The sequence below is a fragment of the Bubalus kerabau genome, chromosome 9 (genome assembly GCF_029407905.1).
Source record: "Bubalus kerabau isolate K-KA32 ecotype Philippines breed swamp buffalo chromosome 9, PCC_UOA_SB_1v2, whole genome shotgun sequence".
Taxonomy (NCBI): Eukaryota; Metazoa; Chordata; class Mammalia; order Artiodactyla; family Bovidae; genus Bubalus; species Bubalus kerabau.
This window is the reverse complement of record NC_073632.1, coordinates 62937979-62953395: the sequence shown is the minus strand read 5'-3', so window position 1 is coordinate 62953395 and position 15417 is coordinate 62937979. Positions and strand designations below refer to the sequence as shown.

At 36.9% G+C, this 15417-nt stretch overlaps 1 non-coding gene across 1 annotated transcript; it reads left to right on the top strand.

Annotated features, from left to right (window-relative positions):
- The first annotated feature begins 14454 nt into the window (after nucleotides 1–14454).
- Nucleotides 14455–14527, top strand: TRNAC-ACA (transfer RNA cysteine (anticodon ACA)). The gene has a single exon. It is a non-coding gene; the product is annotated as a tRNA-Cys (tRNA).
- Nucleotides 14528–15417: the final 890 nt, after the last annotated feature.

Here is a 15417-nt window from a genome sequence, read left to right as displayed (position 1 = left end):
TCTGCATTCTCACTGCTTTCAGGGGATTTTATATGAGTTACAGTGGTAAAAGTGAACCCTCTAGTTATACATTCAGATGTCTTTAGACTAGGTGCTAATCTCTCTGTGATTCCTTTTCCAAAAGGGAAATCACTTTGGTTGCAAATCCTGGTGTCTGTTTTGCCTGCAATACAGAGGAAGAAATAACATTTTGGGAGTATCTGGCCAGCTCAGGAGGGGAAGAGGAAAATTGAAGGAGGGGATGGAAACCAGGTCAGGAATAGTCAAGTGACTACAAAGTCAATATTTAGTTGGATCAATGGCCAATGGCAGCTTCTCTAGTCAGGTAGAGTCTGATCTGATCTTGTCCCAGATTACCCTTCTCCTTCGAGTCACCACAGAACCCAAAACTTTATGTACCAGGCCTGCAAGTCTGCTTCTCCAGAGTGCTTTTAAAAAGTGTGCTTTAAATACACAACTTTATTACCTCACTGTAAGTTAGATTTTTTTGTGAATGATTTCTAATTTTTTGTGTCTAAGAAGGTGAATTTTATCTTTTCCTTTAAATTGCTATGACTTATTTATCTAATACATGGTCAGTTTATAATGTTCCAAGTATACTAGTAGAGAAGATGTATTCTGTAATTCTTGGGTACAATCATTTTATGTAGCCACCAGAACAAGCTATGAACTGTACGGTGCCAATCTACACTTTTTTTTCTGTTTTTTTTTTTTTGTTGTTGTTAGCTCTATCTTTAATTATTGAGGGAGTAAATGACAGTATGGTTTTCTCTAAGGATATCTTATATTTTCCTCATATAATTTGCAACTAAGTAAACCTATATGCATTTGTAATTTTATATATTATATACCAAATCAATTGAGCTGCATGTCCTCTATTTTTTTATTTTTTGAGTGTCATGTATAATATAAGGAATCTAGTTCTTAAAATGTTGGAGTGGAGAGTTTACTACTCTGTCTATTTAATAGTGTTTTCATTTGAACTATTTTTCTTCTTAGTCCAATTTTTTAAATTTAACTTTTCATAAATTAATAAGGTTCATCTAGATTATTGAATTCATTGGCATATCTTTTGCATTTTTATTTTAAAAGAATTTTTATCAGAGGTGTTGCTTGACAATAATTCATTCATACTATATTTATTGAGCCCCTAGCATATGAAAGAACATATGAAACTTATGTTCTATTGGTAATAATGGATGGTGATAGAAATAAACAATAAAGATGATATGGTTTTAAAAACAATGTATGGAAGATGGTGGAGGAAAAGAAAATGCAGCAGAGAAGGGCATTTAGTGGTTTTGTTGTTTAACAGAGGATATTCAGAAAAGGCTCCTTGGTAAGATATACTTGTCAAAAGCCTTCCGGAAGTGACGGAGGGAGCTGTCCAATTATCTGGACAATAAGCCTCTCTGACTGGGAAGTACTGAGTGCAAAGGACCGAGAGTGGGGAGCTTTTTGTACATTCATGTAGCATAAGGAGAGCAGTATAGCTGAGTAATGAAGTTAATAAAAGGAGAGCAGTTGGAAGATGAGGTCAGAGAGATAATCAGGGGCCAGGCTTGAGGGATGCTTATACTGTTGTAAAGCCTTGACTCAAAATAGTTCTGGTCTGGATGATATATTTTATTTACTCTAGCTGAACCAGTTTTCCAGGGCTGCTTTAACAAATTACCATAATCTGGGTATCTTAAAATAACAAAAGGCATTCTTCAATGGTTCAGGAGGCCAGAGTATGAAATCAGGATGTCAGTAGATTGATTCCTTCTGGAGTTTCTGAGGAAGAAACCATCCCAAGCCTCTTTTAGCTTTTGATGGTCTCTGGACATCCTTGGTGTTCCATGCCTCTTCCAGGTTCTGGTATCTCTGGGTTTTCTTCAGTGTGGAAACAGAACTCTAATCTCTGCATTCACCTTCAAGTGAACTTCTTCGCTGTATGAGTCTCTGCGTGTCCTCTCCTATTCTTAGAAGAACACTAGGCATTGGATTTACAGCCCACCCTTTTTCGGTCTGGGGCTCCCCTAGTGGTTCAGTGGTAAAGAATCCACCTGCCAAGCAGGAGACGTGGGTTCCATCCCTGGGTCAGGAAGATCCCTGGAGAAGGATGTGATGAACCACTCCAGTATTCTTGCCTGGGAAATCCCATGGACAGAGGAACCTGATGGGCTATAGACCATGGGGTCACAAAGGGTAGGATGCTATTTAGCAACTAAAGAACAACTACTATTTCAGTATGACCTCCTTTTAAATAATTACCTCAGTAAGGACTTTATTTCCAAATAAGATCACATTTTACATTTAGAAGAGAGGGGACTATTCAACCCACTACACTAGCCAAAGATGAATCAATAACAGTTTTCTTCCCTGTGTCCAATCCCATTTGCAGGAAACATCTACCATTGCTTACTGTCAGGGGTATTTCAACCAGCGGCTCTTTCTTTGCTCTTGGGCTGGTCTGACTTTATGGAACTCAACCATGTTATTTTCTGGGGGTGTTTCTTGTTGAAGGTCAAGCACCAATCCAGCCCCCACAAACTGCAGCAGACACAGGTCCCATTCTTCTCATATTCTGCTCTTTAGTTTAATAGCACTGGGGCTCAAAGGTTTCTGTATCTCAGCCAATATTCTTCCAGAGGAGGTGGCTGATCTCTCCTTTTCAAAAGCACCTCCACTCTGTACATGGTAAGGAGAAAGGAGGAAAAGGAATGAACAACTTTCAGGCAGCTTCTTGCAAAGTAATCCTCTTTCCTGACTTTCCTCTACCAGTCACCTCATCATATGACTTTAGGTAAGCTGAAGGACGAGGTATAATTTCCCAGTACCCTCTTAGTAAATTCTCACAAAGGACCCAGCAACTTTTAGAATGGTCTGATCTCTTTACACCCTTTATTTTAAGCTCAATGGCCCTCAATCAAAACTGAGACAGCTGAAAAAATTTTATTTGGCATTCTGATATAGAAGAACTAAAAAATGTAGCAAAGATGTGTTCTTGACCATCATTATTGTACACCAGTTTAGGGATTTTCAAGTGTATGAGAGTGATATATCCCCAATCCTAACATAAAACAGCAACAACATAAATACAAAATGTCATATTCAAATTCCAGGATTCATAAACATCCAAATGTTTTATTGTCCTCAGTTTAATTAATGGGGCCAGAAATGAACACATACCACACTGTGAGGAATAAGAATGTTATAATAGAAATTGGAACAAATTATGTTGGTATGAACACTTAAAGCTGTGAATGTTATCCTAGTTGTCTGAAAATAGCAGTGAGACCATTTTGAAGACCATGAGTCAAAGAACCACATGCTTACCCAAAGACTGCTGCTGCTAAGTTGCTTCAGTTGTGTCCGACCCTGTGCGACCCCATAGATGGCAGCCCACCAGGCTCCCCCATCCCTGGGATTCTCTAGGCAACAATACTGGAGTGGGTTACCATTTCCTTCTCCAATGCATGAAAGTGAAAAGTCAAAGTGAAGTCCCTCAGTCATGTCCGACTCTTAGCGACCCCATGGACTGCAGCCTACCAGGCTCCTCCGTCCTTGGGATTTTCCAGGCAAGAGTACTGGAGTGGGGTGCCATTGCCTTCTCCTACTCAAAGACTGCTGCTGCTGCTAAGTTGCTTCAGTCGTGTCCGACTCTGTGCGACCCCAGAGATGGCAGCCCACCAGGCTCCCCCATCCCTGGGATTCTCCAGGCAAGAACACTGGAGTGGATTGCCACTTCCTTCTCCAGTGCATGAAAGTGAAAAGTGAAAGTGAAGTCCCTCAGTCGTGTCTGACTCCCAGCGACCCCATGGACTGCAGCCTACTAGGCTCCTCCGTCCATGGGATTTTCCAGGCTAGAGTACTGGAGTGGGGTGCCATTGCCTTCTCCGACTCAAAGACTAAGAGATGTAAAAATGAATGATTGACTAATAATTGCAAATAACTTCTGTCTTAATCATAGAATTTATACAAATTAACTGTTAAATGTTATAAAATATACAAAAATACAAAGAAAATCTATAAGATAAGAGTTAACATTTAAGATCTTGATAGATATTGATTCACATTCACATATTTAATTGTTAAGGGAAATATTTTATAAAGTTAACTTTTACATCAGTGTATTTATACCATATATGCTGCTTACTATCTATTTTGTTATATGCTTAGTCCCAACCTTTTCCTGTGTCATTATATGATCTTCTGAAGAATTACTTCTTTTTTTTTTTAATTTTTATTATCAGTTCAGTCACTCAGTTGTGTCTGACTCTTTGCGACCCTATTAACTGCAGCACGCCAGGCCTCCCTGTCCATCACCAACTCCCCGAGTTTACTCAAACTCATGTCCATTGAGTAAGCAATGCCATCCAACCATCTCATCCTCTGTCGTCCCCTTCTCCTCTTGCCTTCAATCTTTCCCAGAATCATGGTCTTTCCCAGTGAGTCAGTTCTTTGCATCAGGTGGCCAAAGTATTGGAGTTTCAGCTTCAGCATCAGTCCTTCCAATGAACACTCAGGACTGATCTCCTTTAGGATGGACTGGTTGGATTTCCTCACAGTCCAAGGGACTCTCAAGAGTCTTATCCAACACCACAGTTCAAAAGCATCAATTCTTCAGCACTCAGCTTTCTTTACAGTCCAACTCTCACATCCATACATGACTAATGGAAAAACCGTAGCCTTAACTAGACGGACCTTTATTGGCAATGTAATGTCTCTGCTGTTTAACATGCTGTGTAGTTTGGTCATTACTTTTCTTCCAGGGAGTAAGCATCTTTTTATATCATGGCTTCAGTCACCATCTGCAGTGATTTTGGAACCCAAGAAAATAAAGTCTGTCACTGTTTCCACTGTTTCTCCATCTATTTGCCATGAAGTGATGCAACCAGATGCCATATTCTTAGTTTTATGAATGTTGAGCTTTAAGCCAACTTTTCACTTTATTCAAAAATACACAAAGGTAGAATACTATAATGAGCAACATCATTTGTATATGCATGGTTCATCTACTGTCTTCCTATTATTTTTCATTTTTGTTCCTAGAGTACTGTTAAGAAAACTTAAATCATTTTACCTGTAAATACTTCAACGTGCATTTCTAATATTGAGGATTTGGGGAAATTCAACTTTGATATCATAATTGTGCCTTACAAAATTAACAATAATCTCCTAGTATTAATTAATAAAATGTTTGCTATTTTCTCAGTTGCCTCAAACATTTATTTTTATGGTTCTCTTCTTCAAATCAGTACACATTGAATTGGTTGGTATGTGTGATACATCAGTTTAAACCTTTTACAGGTTTGTATTCCTTTATTTTTTCATCCTTTTTCTTTTTGTAGAAAAGTAAATAGATTTTTGGACCATATAATTTTCCATATTCTGGATATGACCAATTTCATCCTTATGTTGTCATTTGGCATGCTCCTCTCCCTACTGTATTTCCTGTAAACTGCTACTTAGATCCTCAGTTTTTATTAGATATAGGTTTACTTTTTTACTGACAATAAAAATTTTTATCCAGTGTTCTACGTTCTTCCTATTGTGTTGCATGAGATGAAAAACAGCATCTGACTTAACCACAGTTATATCACTTCCAGTGGCCACCAAGAAATTAAATAATTGTAATATACTTTTCTTTCCTTTAAAAAAAAAATATTCCCTGATTTTAGCCATTGGGCACCTAAAATGTGCTTCACGGAATTTTACAAAGTTATGGTATAAATGGCATCTAATAATGATAATAATGTTATTATTAAAGACATACATTATAAACAGAGGACTCAACAGAGGAATTTTGTGGGGCTTGTCTTCCTTGAGTAATTATCTACTCTGGGTCCCACTCAATTTAAGATACAAAAAAATCTAGGATCTGGTTGCAGTCTTTCTGAATTAAGGTCTGCATGGGAGGTGTAATATAACCTGGGAATGATTCAAAATATTGGCGCTTATCATTGCTCAATTAAACTTTTAAACAAGTGTGTTTGAATTAAACTTTCCCTAAGGGGAAGTTGGTGCGCTGCCATCTATGGGGTCGCACAGAGTTGGACATGACTGAAGTGACTTAGCAGCAGCAGCAGCAGCAACAAGGGGAAGTTGTGATTTATAATACAGTTAAATGATCATGAAATACTTACAGTATCTACAATTATGAATGCTCACCTATAAATGATGTTGAGGAATTTCTATACTTACTTAGCAATTATACTGGGTTCTCAATATTTGCTCTTCAGAACTCTCTTCTGTGTATGGTATGGTTCCAGAGCAGAGGTGGTTGTTACCTTCTATGCTACTGAGCCCTCCATGGCTAAGAAAGCTTCATAGTCTTAAGGTGAAATATCAGCAGTTATTATTTCCTAACCCTAACTTGAAAGTAAATGAGAGCTTCCTGTTCTGAAAGCATATTCAAACTGTTACTTCCCAGTTCCATATGATGTCATTAATTTCTGAAATGTATGATAAAGTAGTTCAGCAACATGTGACATTTCTGTAAGATCAAAGAGTGCAATGTAAGTGGCTCAATGTTTTGGTCGTATTCTATTCTATGTCAGTTATGGACCTTCAAATCAAACTGTAGCTGAGCAGCACAGAACCCTGTGCCTCCCAGACTAGCACTCTGTCTCTCATTCTGTTCTGCTTCTCTTATTTATCTCATTCCTCCTTTTCTCTGGAAATCAGCCTCAGTCTTTCAGATTAAGTCAATTGTAACTATGACCTTTATCAATTTCTTAGTGGCTTTATCATAAGACAGTGTTGGGTTCAGATTCAAATATTAGATTTACCAGAGAGGAAGACAGGCAGGCAGGCAAATTGATTTAGGCATAAATCTGGTAAATATGTGCTGGTTTAATTTTTGACAGAATGCCACGTGATTCAAAAGAAAAGGAAAATATTTTTCAAAAAATGGTGCTGAAATAATTGGATACTGTAAACTGAAAAAAACCCTCAAACCACATCTCACATAATTATACATAAATTAACTCAAAATGTACCACAGACTCAGGATAACACATGAAATTTTAAAGAGAGTAAAAGCATGGGAGAAAATCTTTGTAATCCTGGGTTAGAGAAAGACTTATAAGATGCAATACTAAAAGCATTATGCATAAAATGACACTTTGGTTTTCATTAAATTAAAAACTTCTGTTTGAAAGATACTATAAAAATCAAAAGATAAGCTTCAGGCTGGGAGAAAATATTTATAAATCATATATCTTAGAGAGAATTTGTATGCAGATTATATAAAGAACTCAATAAGAGTAAAGCAACCAAAAAAAAAAAAAAAAAAGCTGAGCAAAAGATTTGAACAAACATTTCACCAAAAAGATACACTGATGCAAATATGCAGCTAAAAAGAACCTCAACTTCCTTAGTTATTAGAGAAATGTAAGAACACAATGAGATACCACTGTTTACCTATTAAATTGGCTTAAAGCAAACAAACTGACAGTCTCCAGCATTGGCAAAGATGTCCAAAGTTAAGTTTCAAAATGGTAATCCAAAAGAGTAATCAACTTTTCTCATTCTCACTTTCCACATATAAAATCTGGCTGTTAATGTCTACCTATCCTTTATTGGACTGTTCTAAGAAACAAGTGCAAAATATGTAGGAAACATTTTATTAAATACTAAGTACTTTACTAATGTAAGAAATATTATTGTAGTGTAATTTCAGTGAGGTTAATAGGAAAGAATTAAAACATAAATGCTGAAAGCATAATGATAATCCATTGGTATACGAGGTATAGTTATATCATTAATTATACACAACTCTTGAAATAAAAGAACATCATTATCAAGTAACCATAGCAATGATGTTAATGTGAGTAATTGCTTTTTTTCATAAAATTATTGGTCCAGAATATCAAGAAATGTTACTAGCCAATTTAATGGTATAGATATTATGCATGTACAAACTATCTCTATTTGCCATTTAAGACAAACTTAGATAGTAATTATTTCAAGGTTTGCCTTCAAAATAGCCTACATTTAATAAAAATGTTCATTATACACATATATTTTCCTTTTCTTTGCTTCTGTATCCGATCAGTCACTATAAAGCAGATTGATCATACATTGAGCTGTACTGTTCTGCAAAGAAAAGATGAAATAAAATGACTCCCAATCTAAAGAAAAAAATTAAAATGTCAACAGTCCCTTGGTGACAGTTTTAAATGAATCTTTAAAAGAAGCTTATTTTGGAAAGCCTTCTGGTCACCCCCAATTACTATGGTTGCCTTGGTTGTGACAGCTGGTGTATAATCTTTGATTACACTGTCATTAAAATGTCTTTTATACCTTTTTTAATGCCATCAACACACCATTTGCTTTTCAAATCACACCCTAAAGTGGGTGGATCATGGGCATTGAGGTATCTATGAAGTTTCTAAGCCTTTTTCACACTTTTAGGAGCTGGTAAATTCAGACACAATATGGGAATCTGATACTGCTCCAGCTCTGATATACTAAATTTATCCTAGAATTTTTTTAAACATCTACTCACATTTTTTATCTTTTTTCCCTTCTATCTATCTCAACAGGGAAAAAAATTAATTTCATTAGATTTCATCAATGTACCTTGTTGAAAATGGTAGTAATGAGGTCAGGACAGAAGTGCAGCCACCAAGCACATCAATTACAGCTTCACAGGGAAAAACCACAATTGTTTCATAGCCTTAGACCACATCTTTAACCTAGTCAGCTAGCATGAAAATTTGCACCAATGAAGCAGAAGAGCACACAGAGTCAACTCTGTGCTATAGACAGGAAATTAATGAGGAATCGGAAGGTCTTTTTTTTTTTTTTTTTCCCTCTTTTTAACCTTTTTACTGATCATATGGTTTAAAACAATAAATTCAGATAACTTCATTGAATCTCAGTTTCTTTGAGAGTAAAATGAGGATGATAACTTCTTTTTTTGTCTTAGAGTTGCTCTGATACACATTGATATCATATGATAATATGGAAAGCTTATAGTATAATACATTCCTTGTGGTAGTGGTACCGCTGATGCATACATGCCTACACTCAGTCATGTCTCACTCTGTGACCCCATGGACTGTAGTCTCTTTTGACCATGGAATTCTCCAGGCAAGAATACTGGAGTGGATAGCCATTTCCTTCTCTAAGGGATCTTCCAGACCCAGGGATCAAACCCAGGTCTCCTGTAGAGTGGTACCTCTATAACAAGTTAATCAGAATAGGTCTTGAGTTCTAAGTGGCTCAGCAACCTGGGTCTCATAAAAGGAGTACTGATAAGGCCAATTGAGGCAGTTCTGTGTTTGCTTGTGTCTTCAACTGCACAGTCAAGCAGGAATCCACTTCAAATTTTCATTAGGGGAAAAAAAAAAAGATTTTTTTAATCAGTTTTCAAAAACAGTTTGAAAAAAATAATACTATGATTCCATTTTTTTCTTCATTGGAAAGATTATTAAATAGTTCAAAAGATGACAAAATCTTTAAAAAAAATGTGTCTTAGTAAATTGTTTTCAATAAGAGAACTTCAGTTACTTAAGGGACTGAAATGTAGATAGAAATGAGTACACCGAAGTTGCTACAAGATTTCAAGAAATATGAAAGAAATATATTTAAATGCTGTAGTATCTTTTTAATGTTTTTAATTATCTATATTTTGCTTTTTGCTGTGTAAACAGTGGTTTTCTAGTGCTGATTAAAATATCTCATTGGTGATGTCTTGGAATAATGCAAACCAACAAACTTAACAGTAATTGAATATATTAGTAAAGAGATTAAGAAGCTTTAAATCATGACATTCTTGTGGGAAAATGTAATATGAGTTCTTTAATTGGGAAAAGGCTAGAAATTTCAGTTTTAAAGCTTAAAACAATTACTCATGATGTGTGTTACAATTATATTATTTGAAAGGAACCATCTATTTGCTATATCATTTACTGCATTCTTATTTGAAGCTCAGATTTCACTGAGATTTCTAGGCTCTTTTTTGAGTATGGGAAACTTTCCAATCATCAAGTGCTTATTGCTTTTAAGGTATATCCTTGTCAATATCTCTGCTATTTCACACTTTATTTCCTCCACACCTCATCATGAAGCACTCATCCAGTTTCAGTGATTTGCTGCTGGTGAATTTCTAAAGTTGCATCATGAATTCCTTCATAGAGACTTTGCTCTCTGCTAAATCCACACTGATTTTCCATGAAAAGTGCATTTGAAATTGGAATTTTCCCATCATTACACATAGTAAAGTCTCATGTAAAACACTGAAGTATTGAACTAGTTCCCTTTTTACATACTAGATATTTAGAGGGCCTGTGATTATAAATGCAGGCTTTGCTTTAAGTATATATTGGTTCTGAAATAGGTTCTCTTTTTAACCATATTCCAAATAATAAAACCTGTGTGAATTATTCATAATAAAGGGAGATAACTTTTGGTGATATTATGTTAAAAATCATTCTAGAAAAGAGTGAATTCTGAAAATCCTGCCATCTGTTATCAGTTAAATTCAAAATTTGTAAATGACTGAAGTAGACAATGTAGTAAGTATAAACAAGTGAGAATTATGATTGCTTTTAGGGAGTTTATTTTCTCTGTAGTAGAATAATTTAAGCATATGCATAACTACTAATAAATATCTGATAAATGACTGAATTGAGGCATTGGGAAACCTACTATGAATTTGGGATTCCTTGAAACTTTCCTAATTTCCAAAAAGAGAGTTTCCTCAATGCCGTGGGATATAAATGTTAAAACTAAATATTATAGAACAGGGCCTATTTTTAGCCAAATTTATTGGTGTCTTGAACAGGATGTAATGTATAGGTCTCTGTTATTGATTGAGGCCAAGATAATTTTAACTTAAGGAATGGACATAGTATACACATTAGAGTGATTTGTAAAAAGCTTAAGTCTTAATGAATGAAATCATAAATAAGTTATTGACTGACCAAAGCAGTGTTCAGAAAACCAGCCAAATCCTAGGGTCCCTGGAAGGACCATTCACCACCTGTTTGATGATCTGGAGATCTGAATGTGATGACAAGTATATAGTCATGCAAGCAAAGGAGTAATGGCCCTTTCTCCTTGAGTCTGTGAAACCTTAACCATTTTAGAGATATAAAAACTTGCAGATTACCTGTCTAGCAGCATGTGATGAGTCAGCACGTATTGAAAGTATCATGAAAGAAAATGAAGTAATGACATAAATAATATAAAAATGTGTAAGGAAGGAAAAATGAGGGAAAAATCCTGACTCTATGTGAAGCTCAATCTATGAGAACAGCAGTCTCCATCTCTTGCAGATTTATCTACTCATGACCACAGATGATGGTTCTGTGGTCACGTATGGATGTGTGAGTTGGACTGTGAAGAAGGCTGAGCGCCAAAGAATTGATGCTTTTGAACTGTGGTGTTGGAGAAGACTCTAGAGAGTCCCTTGGACTGCAAGGAGATCCAACCAGTCCATTCTGAAGGAGATGAGCCCTGGGATTTCTTTGGAAGGAATGATGCTAAAGCTGAAACTCCAGTACTTTGGCCACCTCATGCGAAAAGTTGACTCATTGGAAAAGACTCTGATGCTGGGAGGGATTGGAGGCAGGAGGAAAAGGGGACGACAGAGGATTAGATGGCTGGATGGCATCACTGACTCGATGGACATGAGTCTCAGTGAACTCCGGGAGTTGGTAATGGACAGGGAGGCCTGGCATGCTGCAATTCATGGGGTCGCAAAGAGTTGAACAGGACTGAGCGACTGATCTGATCTGATCTGATCTGAAGGGGTTTCTAACAATTGAATGAGTGTGTGTATGTTTTTGAAATCAACAGATGCTTAAAATGGTGTTACAAGTCTGTCACTTATTATATTGTTTCTTTTTTCACTATGTCAATGTTATTCTCTTAAAACTTTGCTCAGCAATTTTCTAATCCAGAAAGATAATGTTAAGGGGCACCCCTCTTTGCTACTAATGTGAATTCAATTACAGCAGGTTTTAAGTTGTAGTGATTTAACCCTGGCTTAAAATGTTCAATGAATACAAGCAAGTACTTCTCTCATTAGCACAGGTAGACTACCACATGTCTTTCTCTCACCCCTGAATTCACAGTGTCCCTTTCTGTCCACTATCCCAGGCATGAACGTGTCTAAAGCCTGCTAGCCCCCTTCCGTGTTCTCAGTTTCCTGACAATGAGAAATAACCAATTTAACCTGAACTTTAAATGACCAACAATGAGAGTCAATATACTACTCTTTGGAGAAGGCAATGGCACCCCACTCCAATACTCTTGGCCTGGAAAATCCCATGGACGGAGGAGCCTGGTGGGCTGCAGTCCATGGGGTCACTAGGAGTTGGACACAACTGAGCAAATTCACTTTCACTTTTCACTTTCATGCATTGGAGAAGGAAATAGCAACCCACTCCAGTGTTCTTGCCTGGATAATCCCAGGGACGGAGGAGGCTGGTGGGCTGTCGTCTATGGGGTCGCACAGAGTTGAACACGACTGAAGCAACTTAGCAGTAGCAGCAGCATATTACTCTTTGGGCTTCCTCGATGGCTCAGCTGGTAAAGAACCTGCCTGCCAATGCAGGAGTTTCAAGAGACAAGTGTTCAATCCCTGGATTGGGAAGATGCCTGGAGAAGGAAATGGCAACCCACTCCAGTATTCTTGCCTGGGAAATCCCATGGACAGAGGAGCCTGCGGGCTACAGTCCATGGGGTTTCAGAGAGTCAGACATGACTGAGTGTGCATGCGCTCACAGTTAAAGACACATGTATTTAAACATCTGTTTAAATAAGTCCTTCCTAAAGGACATTGAATCTTTAAATTGTAAGCTATACCTCACTCACAGGTTGATTTGAAAGGAGTTTTTAAATAGAGCACAATTCTTGGTTCATCTCAAAATCATGATACTCCTCACTACATCTACACATAATCTCAGCCCTCATTAAATAGGATAGCTTGGTTTTGAAAACACAGCCCTCCCAGAATCAGCTCAGCACTTATCTTGAGCATCAGTTACATACTTACCCATTTATCACGTGGTACTAACCCACTCAAGTGTTCTTGCCTGGAGAATCCCAGAGACGGGTGAGCCTGGTGGGCTGCTGTCTATGGGGTCGCACAGAGTCGGACACAACCGAAGCGACTTAGCAGCAGCAGCATGTGACTACTAGCCTTTTTCTTTACAATGAGTGAGTGATAGTCACTCGCTCAGTCATGTCTGACTCTTTGCGAGCTCATGGACTGTAGCCCGCCAGGCTCCTTTGCCCATGGGATTTTCCAGGCAAGAATACTGGAGTGTGTTGCCATTTCCTTCTCCAGGGAATCCTCCCAACCCAAGGATCAAACATGAGTCTCCTGCACTGCAGACATTCTTTACCATCTGAGCCACCAGGGAAACCTTTCTTTACAATAGCAATACTTTATTTTACTCAATATTCCTAATCATGTTACCTAAAACTGCTGGACGACTTTTCTCATCTAAACTATCTAATGCCTTGATAAGAAACTGATGATTAAGTTTGAATATGAAGGAAATATTGAGAGTTAGAATTAAAGATAGTGGTAATATTTTATTATTTAAGCATATTTCTATAAAGCTTTGTTTGATAGTGAGATAATTCTTAATAAAACTCCCAAGTCCTCAAACATATTAAACAGCCTTTGTCCACTTTGGTCTCCATTTACACTTCTATTTCTCTTACTCTAGCTCATTAATTTACAGCTTCTATCAATGTAACTTTTTTGAAACTCTGTCTCAGCAAGTTAACAATTGTCCCTTAGTACTGAATACTTGTTTCAACATACTCTGTGCGCTCACATTTTCTCTTTGAAAAAAAAAAAACAAAACTCTCCTCTTTGTTTCTGTGATAGCTCATAATTCTCTTTAGATTCATTTTTATTCATGAAACCCAACATTCATTAAATGTTGGTATGCCTTTGCTCACTTCACACTCACTCATTTAGTGATCCCACTCTGACTTAACACCTCACTCTTGACCTGTGTGCTGGTGACTCTTGCAAATGTTCCCATGGACTGAAACCCACAGATCCAGCTGTTGATTGCACATTGCCACTTAGATGTACGTAGGTGTCTCCAACTCAACATGCCCAAATTAGAACCCATCAGTTGTTGAACCGCTGCATCAGTCACTTTGCCAAAATAAATATCTCATACAAATGAATAATTTTATGCTTTTGAATTCTCTGTCAGATTGAAAGCTGACTATAGAAAAATACCTATTTTTATTAAAGTATAGTTGATGTAAAATATTGTGTTTCAGATGTACAATATAGTGATTTTTTAGGTTTTTTAAACATATTATATTACTTTAAAGGTTGTTAGAAAATATTGGGCATAATTCCCTGTGCTATATAGTAAATCCTTGTTGCTTATCTATTTTATGTGCAGTAGTTTCTATGCTTCTTCATATATAAAGATATATATTTATATCTAGGAGTGGAATTGCTGGATCATTTGGACTTCCCTGGTGGCTCAGATGGTAAAGCGTCTGCCTACAATGCAGGAGACCTAGGTTCAATCCCTAGGTCAGGGAAGATCTCCTGGAGAAGGAAATGGCAACCCCCTCCAGTATTCTTGCCTGGAAAACCCCATGGATGCAGGAGCTGGTAGGCTACATTCCATGGGGTCGCAAAGAGTTGGACATGGCTGAACGACTTCACTTTCACTTTCTTTAATTCTGTTTTTAGTTTTTTGAAAACCGTGCATATGGTTCTCCATAGTGGCTATACCAATTTACACTCTCACCAATAGTGTTAGAGGGTTCCCTTTTTTCCCACACCCCCTCTGGTATTTATTTTTAGATTTTCAATAATTGCCATTCTGACAGGTCTGAGGTGATATCTCATTGTGGTTTTGGTTTCCATTTCTCTGGTAATTAGTGAAGTGGAACTTCTTTTCATGTGTTTATTAGCCATCTGTATGTCTTATTTTGAAAAATGTCCCTTTAGGTCTTCTGTCCATTTTTGGATTGGGTTGTTATTTGTTTGCTTGGTATTGGGTTATATGAGCTATTTGTGTTTTTTGAATATTAACCCCTTGTCAATCCCATTATTTGCAAATATTTTCTCCAATTCTGTCTGTCTTTTCATATTGTTGATGGTTTCCTTTAATGTGCAAAAGCTTTTAAGTTTAATGAGGTCCCATTTTTTTGCTTTTGATTTTATTTATTTTTGCCTTGGAAATTGATCTAAGAAAGCATTGCAATAATTCATGATGTCAAAGGTTGTTCTGCCTATGTTCACTTCTAGTATTTTATGGTATCATGACTTACATTTAGATCTTTAAACCATTTTGAATTTATTTTTGTTCATGTATGAGAGAGTATTCTTATTTCATTGTTTGTACATATAGCTGTCAGATTTCCCAGAAACATGTTAAATACAGTATCTTTTCTCCATTGTATATTATTGCCTCTTCTGTCGTA